The following is a 13,390-nucleotide window of genomic DNA, read 5'->3' as shown; positions in this document are numbered from 1 at the left end:
GACTGCTTCAGAGCCTGTTATATCCGTGCCTGTTCAGACCACAGAACAGTCCTCTGACCGTAAAGTGCGGCAGTGCTTTTGGCCATGATTGAGTGTCTGAATTGTATGTTTCCTTGGACCAGTCTGAACTGTATGTGATTCTAGTACTCACTGTGTGGTTATTGACAGGTTCTCCACCACACCCTTCTTCTGCTAGTGAGTATTCATAGACAGGTTCCTTTGCCACTCATTTTCCTACCCTGTTCGGCTGCATTCACACTACGTATATTTCAGTCATTATATTTCAGTCAGTATTGTGGTCCTCATATTGCAACCAAAACCAGGAGTGGATTGAAAACACAGAAAGGATCTGTTCACACAATGTTGAAATTGAGTGGATGGCCGCCATTTAATGGCAAATATTTGCTGTTATTTTAGTACAACGGCCGTTATATTGAAATTATGGCAATTATTTACTGTTATATGGCGGCCATCCACTCAATTTCACCATTGTGTGGACAGAGCCTTTCTGTGTTTTTAATCCACTCCTGGTTTTGGTTGCAATACTGACTAAAATATACTGACTGAAATATACGTAGTGTGAACGCAGCCCCCGTCTGTATGATATGGATGTAAGAGGGCTGGTCCAATCACACCCTGGACTAGAACCCTGAAATCTCATTAGAAGTTCACTTGTGCTCTTGGACATTGCTTGCAATAGTGTCTTGTAGCTTCAGCTGGTATTTCATATTGGATTGCTTGGATTTCTGACCCTTTTTGTCTGACCTTCTCATCTTCATTTTTGCCTGCTGTTCTTGTACCATTCTACTATCTCTGGTCTGCCCTTTATTTGGGTATAGTGTTTGTCTATCTTGTCTCATTCTTTTTTTCACTTACCTAGTGAAGGGAAAGTTACACAGTTGTCGCTGACAGTCCAGGGTTGGGCTAGCAAGAAGGCAGGGACAGTCTTGGGGGACCTAGGGTTAGGGCTCACACGGTCTGTCTGCCCATGTGTTCCATTCAGGTCCCAGGTTCTCATACTGCCTCTCAGCAACAGCAGCTGACTGGGAAGGTCCACCAACAATAATTAGTTGATCATTAGATTGTATGATGAAAAAAGAAATTGTCTTCATGAGATAACCCCTTAAAAGATAGTATGGTTTTCATGGTATTTAATTCATTGTTAAATGAAAAGTTACACAATACTCCAATATGCCTCTATGATTTTTAAAATATCTACTCCATTACATGACCAGGACAGATTTTTACTACTGTATGAAAGTTCCTATTTAAAGGAGAAGTCTGGTGAAATTTGTATTAAGGTATTGTATTGCCCCCCAAAAGTTATACAAATCACCATTATACACTTATTACTAGAAATGCTTATAAAGTGTTTGTTTTTTTTCCCTGAACTTCCTACTGCATCAAGGCTTCACTTCCTGGATAAAATTGTGATGTCACGCCCTGACTCCCAGATCTGTGCGGGCTGTGGCTGCTGGAGAGGATGATGGCAGAGGGATGCTCAGTGTCCCTCCAGTGCCCCTCAGTGTCCTCCTGCCATCATCCTCTCCAGCAGCCACAGCCCGCACAGCTCTGGGAGTTGGGTCGTGACATCACCATGTTATCCAGGAAGTGAAGCCTTGATGCAGTAGTAAGTGCAGGGAAAAAAAGCACTTTATAAGCATTTCCTGTAATAAGTGTATATTGGTGATTTGTATAACTTTTGGGGGGCAATACAATACTTTAATAAAAGTTTTCTCTGGATTTCTCTTCTAACTGATACAGTAAGCATTTTGGAAAATCATATAACTTTTCATTATAGAAAATATTACCTGTATCTGGCAAAACTGACATACCCCTTTTTTGGTCCTCTATAGATAGGTAGGTTTTCATTCCTTCATGCACAAGGACAACTCCAATGAAACATTATCTGTTATGGCATTTAATTGAATGGCCATATTGTGTATGTGCACAGTGTGTATACAAACCTGTCTCTGGTTGGCTGTGACCTGTACAGAAGCAAGTTAGAAATGCATTAACCTTTCAGGAAATGTAATTATCTTCAGGCACTTTAGTTTTGTTTTATTTAGCAGGCAGAGGAGTAAAGGCGTTCTACTTGATAAATTGCACATAAAGCTTACAGGGTACTCTAAAGAGATCAATGATATTCCATCTGTTACATACCATCCTAATCAATTCTATACAATAGTCAAAAAGATAAAGATTGTCTACAGAGGAATAAACATAAAGTATTTTCTACACACCAGGCTCACTTTATTAGACGCATACAGCTTTGCAGTAAGTATAATATTTAGTTGGTGTTTTCATATTGGGATTGTACTTTAAGATCAATAAAAAGTAGATAAATACACTGTGGAAAGACAGACTGGAGTAGCTAAGCGGATTTATCCACTCTGCAGACTGATAGGTAGTTGTAACTTTTAATGCTTAAGATGTACTATCCTACTGACATACATACCATCCTTCTTATTTTCCCAGGGAAAATAGGTATTTGACCAACTACCAACCAGCAAGAATTCTGGCTCTCTCCAGACCTGAACCCAATTGAAAATCGTTAGAGGGAGCTGAATCTCAGTGTTGCCCAACGACAGTCCCGAAACTTAAAAGATCTGGAGAAGATCTGTATGGAGGAGTGAGACAAAATGTGTGTATAAACTTGGCCAAAAACTACAGGAAATGTCCGGCCCTATGTAATTACAAATTAAGGTTTCTGCACCAATTATTGCTCTGTTTTTCTATTGTATCAAATACATATTTCATGCAATACATTGCAAAATAATTATTTAAAAAATTATACTGTACAATGTGATTTTTTTTTTATGAATTCTGTCTCAGTAGAAGTGTATATATGATAAAAATGACAGACCTCCTGATTCTTTGTAGGTGAGAAAACTTGCAAAAGTCGGCAGTGTATCATATACTTATTTTCCCACTCTACATATTATCCTTCTGACATACATACTATCCTACTAACATACATACTGCACACACATCCTTTATGACAGTGGATGCTACACAGGGTCTCTCCAAAGTATAATTATAACCTTCTCCCGCTTATCAGAAGCTGAAACTTTAAGAGTTTGGGTATGCATGGATATGAGCGCACAGTGTCAGTTCCCTGCAGAAGCCCTATCCGATAATATTGGAGCACGGTCATAATTATAGTTACTTGACAATTAGAGATAAGCAAATTTACAGTAATAATGAAGTGTTTCGTTACCTTTGCAATCCGCTCATTTGCCTGCTTCCATTTAACTGACTGCGGCTCCATGCCGCTCCTCCCCGGATGCTGGGAAAAGTTGGATCAAGTCCAGGCAACTTCTTCTAGTCTCCCCGGACTGGATCCAGCTTTTTCCAGCACTTGTGGAGGAGCAGCATGGAGCGGCAGTCAGTTAAAAGGCAGTCAGCAGATGAGCAGATTGCAGAGATAACAAAGCGCTTCACTTTGTTATTACTGTAAATTCGCCCATCTCTACTGTCAGTGATTGAGGGGAATCTGTCAGCTGCAATTAATATTCCAAACTGCTAACGCTGTAAGATAGGACAAGGAGACACACAATACCTTTCATATATCTGTCTGTTCTTCCAGAATGTAGGAAAAGGTTTTTATTCTTTGGTACAAATAGTCAAAGTGGCTTTTCCAACTCCAGACCTTCTGCAAGCTGGACTGTCTCCTCTCTCCCCCTGCCTGCTTGATCGACACCTGGAAGCTGAGTCCTAAGCATGGATACAGCTATAGCTGTATCCATGTTTTCCATGCATTTTTAGGTGGTCCCCGGGCGGTATCCTTCCTCTGCACGGAGCCGGCAGCCTGGGGAATATGAGCGCAGATTTGTATAAAGTTAAATAAATCTGGTTTGCTAATCTCTAGTTTTCATGAATGAAATAGAAGTTGTCCCAGAAGCTGGAGTAAATTATAACTGAAATTGTCTCCAGCTCCTAGTGTGGATCTCACCGTGCGGTGCACAGATGGCCACATATGTGACAAGTTCATTTAGAGACCCCCGCTTCCTAATAAACTTGTTGCTGCCTATTCCAGTGCAGATTAGCTAAAGATCAGTGTGTAAAATGTGAGACTTTAATAAATCTGCCACTGTATATTTATTCTATGCCATTTATTCTATTGCATTCTATCATCATGCCTAAATTAGTTTTTACTGTATACGGCAGTCACAATATTAAAGGGGTTGTCCAGCGAAAATCTTTTTCTTTCAAATCAACTGGTGTCAGAAAGTTATATAGTTTTGTAATTTACTTCTATTAAAAAATCTCAAGTTTTCCCATACTTATTAGCTGTTGTATGTCATGCAGGAAAAATAAAAATTTTTAGTCTGACACAATGCTTTCTGCTGACATCTCTGGCTGAGACAGGAACTGTCCAGAGCGGGACAGATTTTCTATGGGGATTCATAGAAAACCCAGACAGGGTTTTTGTCTCGGACAGAGGTGTCAGACTGAAAATAAAACATTTCCTGCAGGCAGTGGCGGATTAAATGTACCCTGGGCCCCGAGCTGTCCATCCAACCTGGGCCCCCCCCCTTCACGAATAATACCTGTGTATAAGAAAAAAATATTATCACCTCACCGTGACCACCTCCATTACCACCACATAGTGACTAAGGGGTCATTCACATGTCTGTAGAGTTTCATCCATACACGGACGGTGTTCTGTGGACCGGACCAGGGAGCTCCCAGCATCAGGATCAATTATGATGTTGGGATCTTCTAGGCAGTTTAACAGTTCCCGCTAGTGTACTGTACCAACAGCAAGGCTGTGTCAGTACACTAGCTTAAACCATACACTGTACCATTTAGAGCTCAACGGTACAAAGGCTCTGCACACTATAGAAGTTATTACATTGCAGTTACTAATGACTTACAGGTGATGTCTTCTCTGATTGCTGTAGCTTACTTTTCGCTTTCTTCTTCATTTGACACGGCCACCATGAAGATTTCTCTGACCACAACTTGTCTGCAGGGGGGCAGCTGGGAGTGACTGGGGCAGGTGACTTGGCCAGCTGGAGGTAACTGGGGCTGCTGGGGCGGGGGACAGCTGGAGGTGACAGGGGCGGGGGTTAGTTGGGAGTGGCAGGGGGACCAGCTCGGATGACTGGGGCAAGAGAAACAGCTGGAGGCAGCTGGGGGACATCTGGAGATGACTGGGGGACAGCTGAGGGTGACAGGGGGACAGCTGGGTGACTGGGGCTGACAGGGAGACTGCTGGGGGTGACTGGGGAACTGCTGCGGGTGGCTTCTGGGGGGTAACAAGGGAACAGCTGGGGGGTGACTAGATACTGCTGGCGGTGACTGGGGGACAGCTGGGAGTGACTGGGGGACAGCTGTGGGTTACTAGGGGACTACTGGAGGTGATAGGGGCTACTGGGGGTACAGGGGGACAGCTGGGGAAGACATGGGGACAGCTGGGGTGACTGTGGGTGACAGGGGCTGCTGGGGGTGACAGGGGGACAGCTGGGGGTTACTAGGGGACTACTGGAGGTGACAGGGGCTACTGGGGGGGACGGGGGGGACATGGGGACGTCTGGGGTGACGGGCTGCTGGGGGTGACAGTGGGACAGCTGGGATGACAGGGGCTGCTGGGGGTGACTGGGGGACTGCTGGGGGTGACAGGGGTGACTGCTAGGGGTGACAGGGGGTACTGGGGGTGACTAGGGGACTGCTGGGGGTGATAGGGGTGACTGCTGGGGGTGATAGGGGTGACTGGGGGACTGCTGGGGGTGACAGGGGGTACTAAGGGACTGCTGGGGGTGACAGGGGTGACTGGGGGACTGCTGGGGGTGATAGGGGTGACTGGGGGACTGCTGGGGGTGACAGGGTACTAAGGGACTGCTGGGGGTGACAGGGGGTGACTGGGGGACTCCTGGGGGTGACTGGGGGTACTGGGGGTGACAGGGGGTACTGTGGAACTGCTGGGGGTGACAGGGGGTACAGAGGGTGACTGGGGGACTGCTGGGGGTGGCTGGGGGTGACTGGGGGACTGCTGGGGGTGACAAAGGGTACTGGGGGTGACTGGGGGACTGCTGGGGGTGACAGGGGCTACTGGGGGACTGCTTGGGGTGACAGGGGCTACTGGGGGACTGCTTGGGGTGACAGGGGGACTGCTGGGGGTGACAGTGGCTGCTGGGGGTGACTGGGTGACTGCTGGGGGTGACAGGGGCTACTGAGGGGGGCTTGGTGATTGCTAGGGGTGACGGGGTACTGGGGGTGACTGCTGGGGGTGACTGCTGGGGGTGACAGGACTGCTGGAGGTGACTGCTGGGTGTGACAGGACTGCTGGGGGTTACAGTGGCTACTGGGGGACTGCTGGTGGTGATTGGGGGACTGCTGGGGGTGACGGGCTGGATCCGGCACATACCTGGAGGAGGAGGAGGGCGCACAGGCCGCAGGGACCGCCTGATTGGGGGATGGCGCCGCTGGGGTGGACGTGAGTGCGTCCGTACGTGCGTCTGTGCATGCGGGGGGCGCGGATTGGGCGGGAGCGGACGGGGAGAGGGCGGATGCGGGCGGGGAGAGGGCGGATGCGGGCGGGACACTGCTATTCCAGGGGGTGCGCCTGTAAACTGACGCTGTCATCTGACTGGGTGAGTGAGGGCCCAGTCAGATGACAGCATGGATATGGCGACAGCACTGGGCATGGACCCCCCGGAGCCTCGGGCCCCTTGCGGCCGCCCAAAACGCCCTTATTATAATCCGCCACTGCCTGCAGGACATACAGCAGCTAATAAGTATGGGAATACTTGAGAGTTTTCAATAGAAGTAAATTACAAATCTATATAACTTTCTGACACCAGTTTGTTTATAAGAGAAAAAAAAATCTCTGGACAACCCCTTTAAAACACACCCTTATAGAGAGACAGTTTGGCAGTAACCAAAGTATTGTATTACCTATTTTTTGAAGTCCAGATATTTAAGTCTGCCGGAGTTTGTGCTTTAGTTAAATATCCGGAGCAAGCAAATCATACATCTCATCCCTAACTAATGCCAGTCCTGGTTATAGGAGAGCTATTTTAGGAAAATACTTGCAAAAATTTATGACATGAGTCAATGACAGTCAATAACTGGTAAAAAGAAAACAAGATGAATGGCCCATTAGCTTTGATTATTTAAGGTCAAAGACAGAACATATTGTACATTGGGCAGACAGGGGCTTTAGGAAGCATGTATGATACTCATTTACAACTCTTGCACAAATAGGCAGAAAGAACAACATGTAGTTAAACATATGTGGGATTTACTATATATTAAACCTACATTCCATCTTTTATCGTATATTAAAATTAGAAAAACGTGGCCACTTTCTTCCAGAAACAGCACCTCTGCTGTCCTCAGTTTTGGTGTGGTTTTGCAGCTCAGTTCCATTAAAGCGAACGGAGCTGAATTGCAGCGCCACACACAACCTAGGTACAGATATGGTGCTGTTTTTGCAAGAAATCCTGAAGAATCCCTTTAAGTTAGATTGTTCATAGGGCCAAAGTTTAAAAGTTTAATCAGCATGGCTTCTTAAAGGGGTATTCCAGTGAAAATCTTTTTCTTTCAAATCAACTGGTTTCAAAAAGTTTACTTCTACCTCAAGTCTTCCAGTACTTGTTAGATGCTGTATGTCCTGCAGAAAGTGGTGTATTATGTCCAGTCTGACACAGTGCTCTCTGCTGCCACCTCTGTCCAAGACAGTAACTGTCCAGAGCAGTAGCAAATCCCCATAGAAAACCTCTCCTGCTCTGGAGAGTTTCTGACATGGACAGAGATGGCAGCAGAGTGCACTGTCTCAGTATAAAAAGAATACATAACTTCCTGCAGGACATACAGCAGCTGATAAGTACAGGAAGACTTGAGAGTTTTCAATAGAAGTAATCTATAAATCTATATAACTTTCTAAAACCAGTTGATTTGCAAGACAAATATTTTTGTTGGAGTACCCCTTTAAGCCAACAATCATACAACATAAAACCCCCAAACTTCATTTAGTACCATAATCATACCTAATTCACTACAGACTGTAATGTAGAATATATGTTTCAAAAAGTAAATGTGTTTAAAAATCCATACCATAGATTTAATACGGATTTAGGGTACTTTATACCTCTATGTAACATTTATGCAGATGTGGTGACCCCCGGTGTGGAGGTAAGGTCGGTCACTCGCCAGATAGTAAAGCGTGACGCCAGTCCTGTGGTGGTTGGCCGAGATATAGCCTTTCCCGGTGGTAGGTTGTCGTGACGCCAGTGCCCTTTGGGCACACAGGTATGGTGGCACACCTGCTTTTATTTTAATAAGCCAGCTATACCTTGTTCCCCTGTGGTCAGTGACCTGCCAGGCTATTGCGGGGTCCCTTGGGTACTTATCACGGTGGTCCAGAGTGGAGAAGTGACCCACCCGGACTATTGGTACTGCCACCCACAGAAAGGTGAGATGACCCAAGGAAGGTGTGTGTGCTGTGTCGGTGCTTGACGAGGAATCACAGAGTCTCTTATGCATAAATGTCATCTTGTTTACTATAAAGATACTTGAGGTAGGCAACAGATAATATAGCTGTGCCTTTATACAACACTCCACACTTGATAAGTTACCAGGTACATTCTCTTTAACCTGAAGCCACGGATCGAATGGCGCTGGCACGGGGAAGCCGGTGCCGCCATCCGTTTCCCGGACCGAGGCCCGGTTCCCGAGCACGGCGCCATTCTATGCACCGGAACCGGCCGGTGCTCAAGCACTGGAGGTAGGCCGGCCCGCCCCCAGTGGGAGGGAATTCCCTCCAATGTATGACGTGGCTCCCTTAGAATGAATGTAGCTGCGTCATACAGGGGAGGAAATTCCCTCCCACTGGGGGCGGGCCGGCCTACCTCCAGTGCTTGAGCACCGGTCGGTTCCGGTGCATAGAACGGCGCCGTGCACGGGAACCGGGCCTCAGTCCGGAAAACGGACCGCGGCACCGGCTTCCCCGTGCTGGCACCGTTTGATCCGTGACTTCAGGTTAAAGAGGATGTACCTGGTGGTACATCCTCTTTAATACTTCAGAATCCAGATCTGCACTGAGAGTAGAAGGAGTGATACAGTCGTGCTGACTGAGTTGCATGATGAGAGGTAAAAAAGAGGATCAGAAGAGTAGAGAGGAGGATGTAGTAATGTGCTCTGCCCGAACTTGAGAGTTAGAAATAGAAGAATACTTGAGAGTAGAAAGAATATTTGTGCCCGTGTTTTGACCCTTTGCTCTTTGCACCACCTATTGCCCACCAGTGTCGGGGGACCCGTCCTAGAGATTGCCAGAAGCCCCAGAACTTATTACCTGGGATGAGCAGTATGCTGAGGGTTTCCTGCTTACACCCGTGCTGTGAGATAGAGTTCATAGGCTTCTTGCAACTTTGCTCTCTCCGGATCAGTTCCTTTACTTTTCTATGGAAACTGTCCTGCACTGTGTTCCTCTGGTCCACGGTGTGGGTTAGAGTGATCCCTGACTTCTCCTCTCTAGTGAAGGCTTAACACTGCATAGTGTGTAGTGATATATACAAAAAGGTTCACAGTAGAGAGACTAAATCACCTTCAATATCAATACGGCACAGTACTAAATTGTAGACCTAGGTGTCACTCTACCATATATACAGAAAAACCCACCACAAGGATGAATACACAATAAAATTATGGGCATAAGTTCTGAATCATTGCAAAAATGATTCCCTGAGGAAGCCCTGTTGAGGCGAAACGTACGTAGGGACGGCTGTGACCCTCATAGTAAGAATGGGTGAGTGCTGATAAGACTAAGGGCTTTTAGTTTGTCTTCTTTACAATATTGCCTGAATAGTGGTTTACCTAATTAAATCCATGGTTACAAGTATAGTGGCACTTTACTAGACAATCCCTTGTGAGGAACCCAGTATGTGTTAATTCATTCATTTTATGTTGTTTGTCAGTAATATATGTAATTGTACTAGTATTTGGTTGTTTTCAAATATATAGTTTTAAAGTGATTTTTATATTGTTCTTATCATGTTATTAATACAATCATGGTAAATAAAATATTTTTGCAATGATTCAGAACTTATGCCCATAATTTTATTGTGTATTCATTCATAGTGTGTAGTGAGGTTGCTTGAGAAGAAGCTGTGTCTAGATAAATGTGCTCTTTGTCTAGATCAAAACTTAGACTGAGGGCCTGGCAGGAGCCAGGGGCCAACTGGACCGCTGTAGAAAGCGTTCTGGCTTGCGTCCTTCATCTACAAAATCCAAAGGCAAAAGACCCTACACTTCCTCTAACCATGTGACTTCCCTTCTACAGCGCATGTAAGGTGTGCTGTGAGTGCATGTAAAGAAGCAAAGAGAGAGATGATAGGTAAAGAAAAGACTCTCATTGGTGTACAGATCCATGTGACTCACAAACAAAACAATAACCCTTCGAGTACAACCGCTGTGCAATAACGGGGTATACATACTTGCAATAGCAACATCTAGTGGCAAAACTCTGGTACTACTACATCACCACTTACACTAAAAAGTACAGGCTTTTACAAAGGATGTAACCAATAGCAACACCCGTGGTGGGAGACCACAAAGGTACCAAATAATTTCTGCATTCTCATTCCTGACAGATCTGCATTCTGCATCTGTGTCCAGCCGTCAGTTGCAGTTAATGGGGTCAGTGTTGCCAATGGTAGGGATGGAGAGAGATGAGAGTGGTGTCAATCCATGGAACATGCTACCACTAAGGGGCTCTGCAAACTGCCATCTAAGGCAAGATACTCATCCCACCTTACCCTACAGGAGATTTTATAAATGCTTTGAGAAAACAAATTTTGTTTGCATGGAAAATCAACAGTAAATACACAGTAGCCCAGATTTATCAATAACTACAGACCTCAGACAATAGTGTGTCCCAGACAGATGGCAGCCAATCACATCTTATGTTGAGAAACAAATACTGAGCTATGATTGGATGATATCTGCCCGAGACAGATTGATACATCTAGGCCAATGTATGGACATACCCTAATATTTACATTTTTTCTTCCATATAAGTCTAAAACAAATCCTCCCAACATCTGCAGGATTTGGTGAAGATTTTCTTGCAGAAACATTTTAGTCTCATGTAAAAGCCTCTGAAGGAGACTATATTACAAAGTTTACATTTACTCTAATGCCTTTAATGCTATACTAACCCCTTGAGGCACCATGATGTACCTTGTACGTCATGGCACCAGTAAGGGGGTATAGAGAGGGCTCACAATGTGAGCTTTTTCTATACATGGCATATGTCTAACATTTAAATGCTGTAGTCAAAACAGAGGCAGCAGGGTGAAAATGATCCATTCAGTGGCACCCTATGAAGCAGGATGAGTCTGAGGCTAATTCGGACATGCGCAGCACAGTGGGGATAGAACTTTGTTGTACTGAGCACGTCCACCAGAACGAAGACATCGGAACAGCTACGTGCTGCTAGGCCCACCTTTGGATGCCAATTCCATGACACAGCGCTGTGAATCATGCCCATAGAGGCGTGATTACAGGGAAACCCCGGTACTGTGACTACTTGGCCCTGAAGAAACGCCAAAATGACATACAGTGCGGGAATCGGTCAAAGTATGTTTGCAGGGTATACCGTGGACGGACGCGCGCTATAGATGGGAATCGGTCAAAGTATGTTTGCAGGGTATACCGCAGAGGGACGCGCGCTATAGATAAATGTTTTGGAAATGTGTTAGGGGGTGCATTAACATGGATTGATAGCGTTGTAACAATTTTACAGGTGATTGGTTCCTTTTAAAGGAGAATTCTGATCAAAATAAAGAAAAATCCAAAAATGCAAATAGCTTTACTTATCTATCCGTTTTGAAACTACCAGAAATCCATTTGCTTTGGGGGGTTTTGTTCTATATTGTGTTTCTGTTGAGCAGTTGTACACAGAACTACAGGTTCCAGAATGCAATGCTTTCCCTCAGCTGTTCATCACAGAGACATAGGCACGGAATATTTGTCTCCTAAGGTGGCAGAGCAGTGGGAGCAGGAGACAATGTGTATTGGCACAGAGGCCAGTTCTCTTCACTTCCTGAATGTCAATCAGCTACCGTACAGGTATGGTAATACATAATATCAAAGTTATATAATAGTGTGTCATTGTGATCGTACTGAGCTCGATCTTGGCATATGTTCACAAGTTTTTGCTCACTGAGCTTACTTTTACATACTGACATTATAGTTCAAGTAGAACCAAACCCTGCTGCTTTTTAGCGTGAAGATTTTGGCTAAATATTCAAATCCTGAACATATTGTGCTTTTCACATCAGTTTAACTTGCATACATTTATTCTGGCTTGGGGAAAATGCACCGAATGGTGAAAATTATGTATATTTTCATACATCCTGAAATGAGAAGTAAATATTTCCTTTGATGGCTTTATCCTCATCTTCTTGCAAAGTACATGAAATTGATGTTATATTTTCTTTAATCATAGATCCATGGTCTACTGAGAATCTTATATACCTTCACTTCCAAAAGTAGGAAAGTGATATGTTGATGCATGCATTCATCACTTCAATCAAACTGAGCTGCAAAACTCAAGACTAGAGTGGTGTTGTTTGTGGAATCATGCAGACATGTTTTTTGTTACTGCAGTTCAGCTCCCATTGAAGTGAATGGGAGCTGCACTTCCAAAGCCTGGCCCCAGAAACAACTGCTTCTAGTGGGGATGTTGGCATCCCACTTATCAGATCCTAAGGATAGGCCATCAATGTAAAAGTCCCTTAAACCAAATTTTTTCATTTTAATACCTATATTATAAAGAAAAAATCCTGAAATGTTGCAGTTTTCATTATCCCGGCTAGGTCTAAACTAAGCTGAGATTTTCTGTTTTGTCTGTGGTGACTAGAAAAAAAGCTGTTTTAAAGTGATCTGTGTAGCATAACAGTGAAAGGTGATGTCAGGGACAGGTAGGGACAAGACCAGACAGTGGGCCATAGGTCTGAACCCACCCACTGTCCCTGAGTACTTGCCTCAATCGGCAGCCGCGGACAACCATGAAGATGTTCCCTATACTGAGCATGTGAAACACAGAGCAATACTGACAGACAAACACAATAAAGTGTAGTCAATAAAGCCGAGCCAGAACCAAACGGGCAACGCGGCACAAAGTCAGCAAACAATCGGATAGTCAAAAGGTCAGGCGGGAGGTCAGATAACAAGTTGAGCAAGGCAGAGGGATTAGGAACAGGGATCGCAGGAATAGACAGGGGAGCTTGGATCAGGGGATTAAGCCTAATAGCCAGCGATCAGTAAATACAGGACCAGGAACCCAGACCAGAACATCATTGGTCCGGACTCCTGAGTCCTGATCACAGTCAGCTGTAGCACTGCAGAGCGAGTGGCAGGGACGTCTGCTAAACACGGC

The sequence above is a fragment of the Dendropsophus ebraccatus genome, chromosome 2 (genome assembly GCF_027789765.1).
Source record: "Dendropsophus ebraccatus isolate aDenEbr1 chromosome 2, aDenEbr1.pat, whole genome shotgun sequence".
Lineage (NCBI taxonomy): Eukaryota > Metazoa > Chordata > Amphibia > Anura > Hylidae > Dendropsophus > Dendropsophus ebraccatus.
This window is presented reverse-complemented; position numbering follows the sequence as displayed.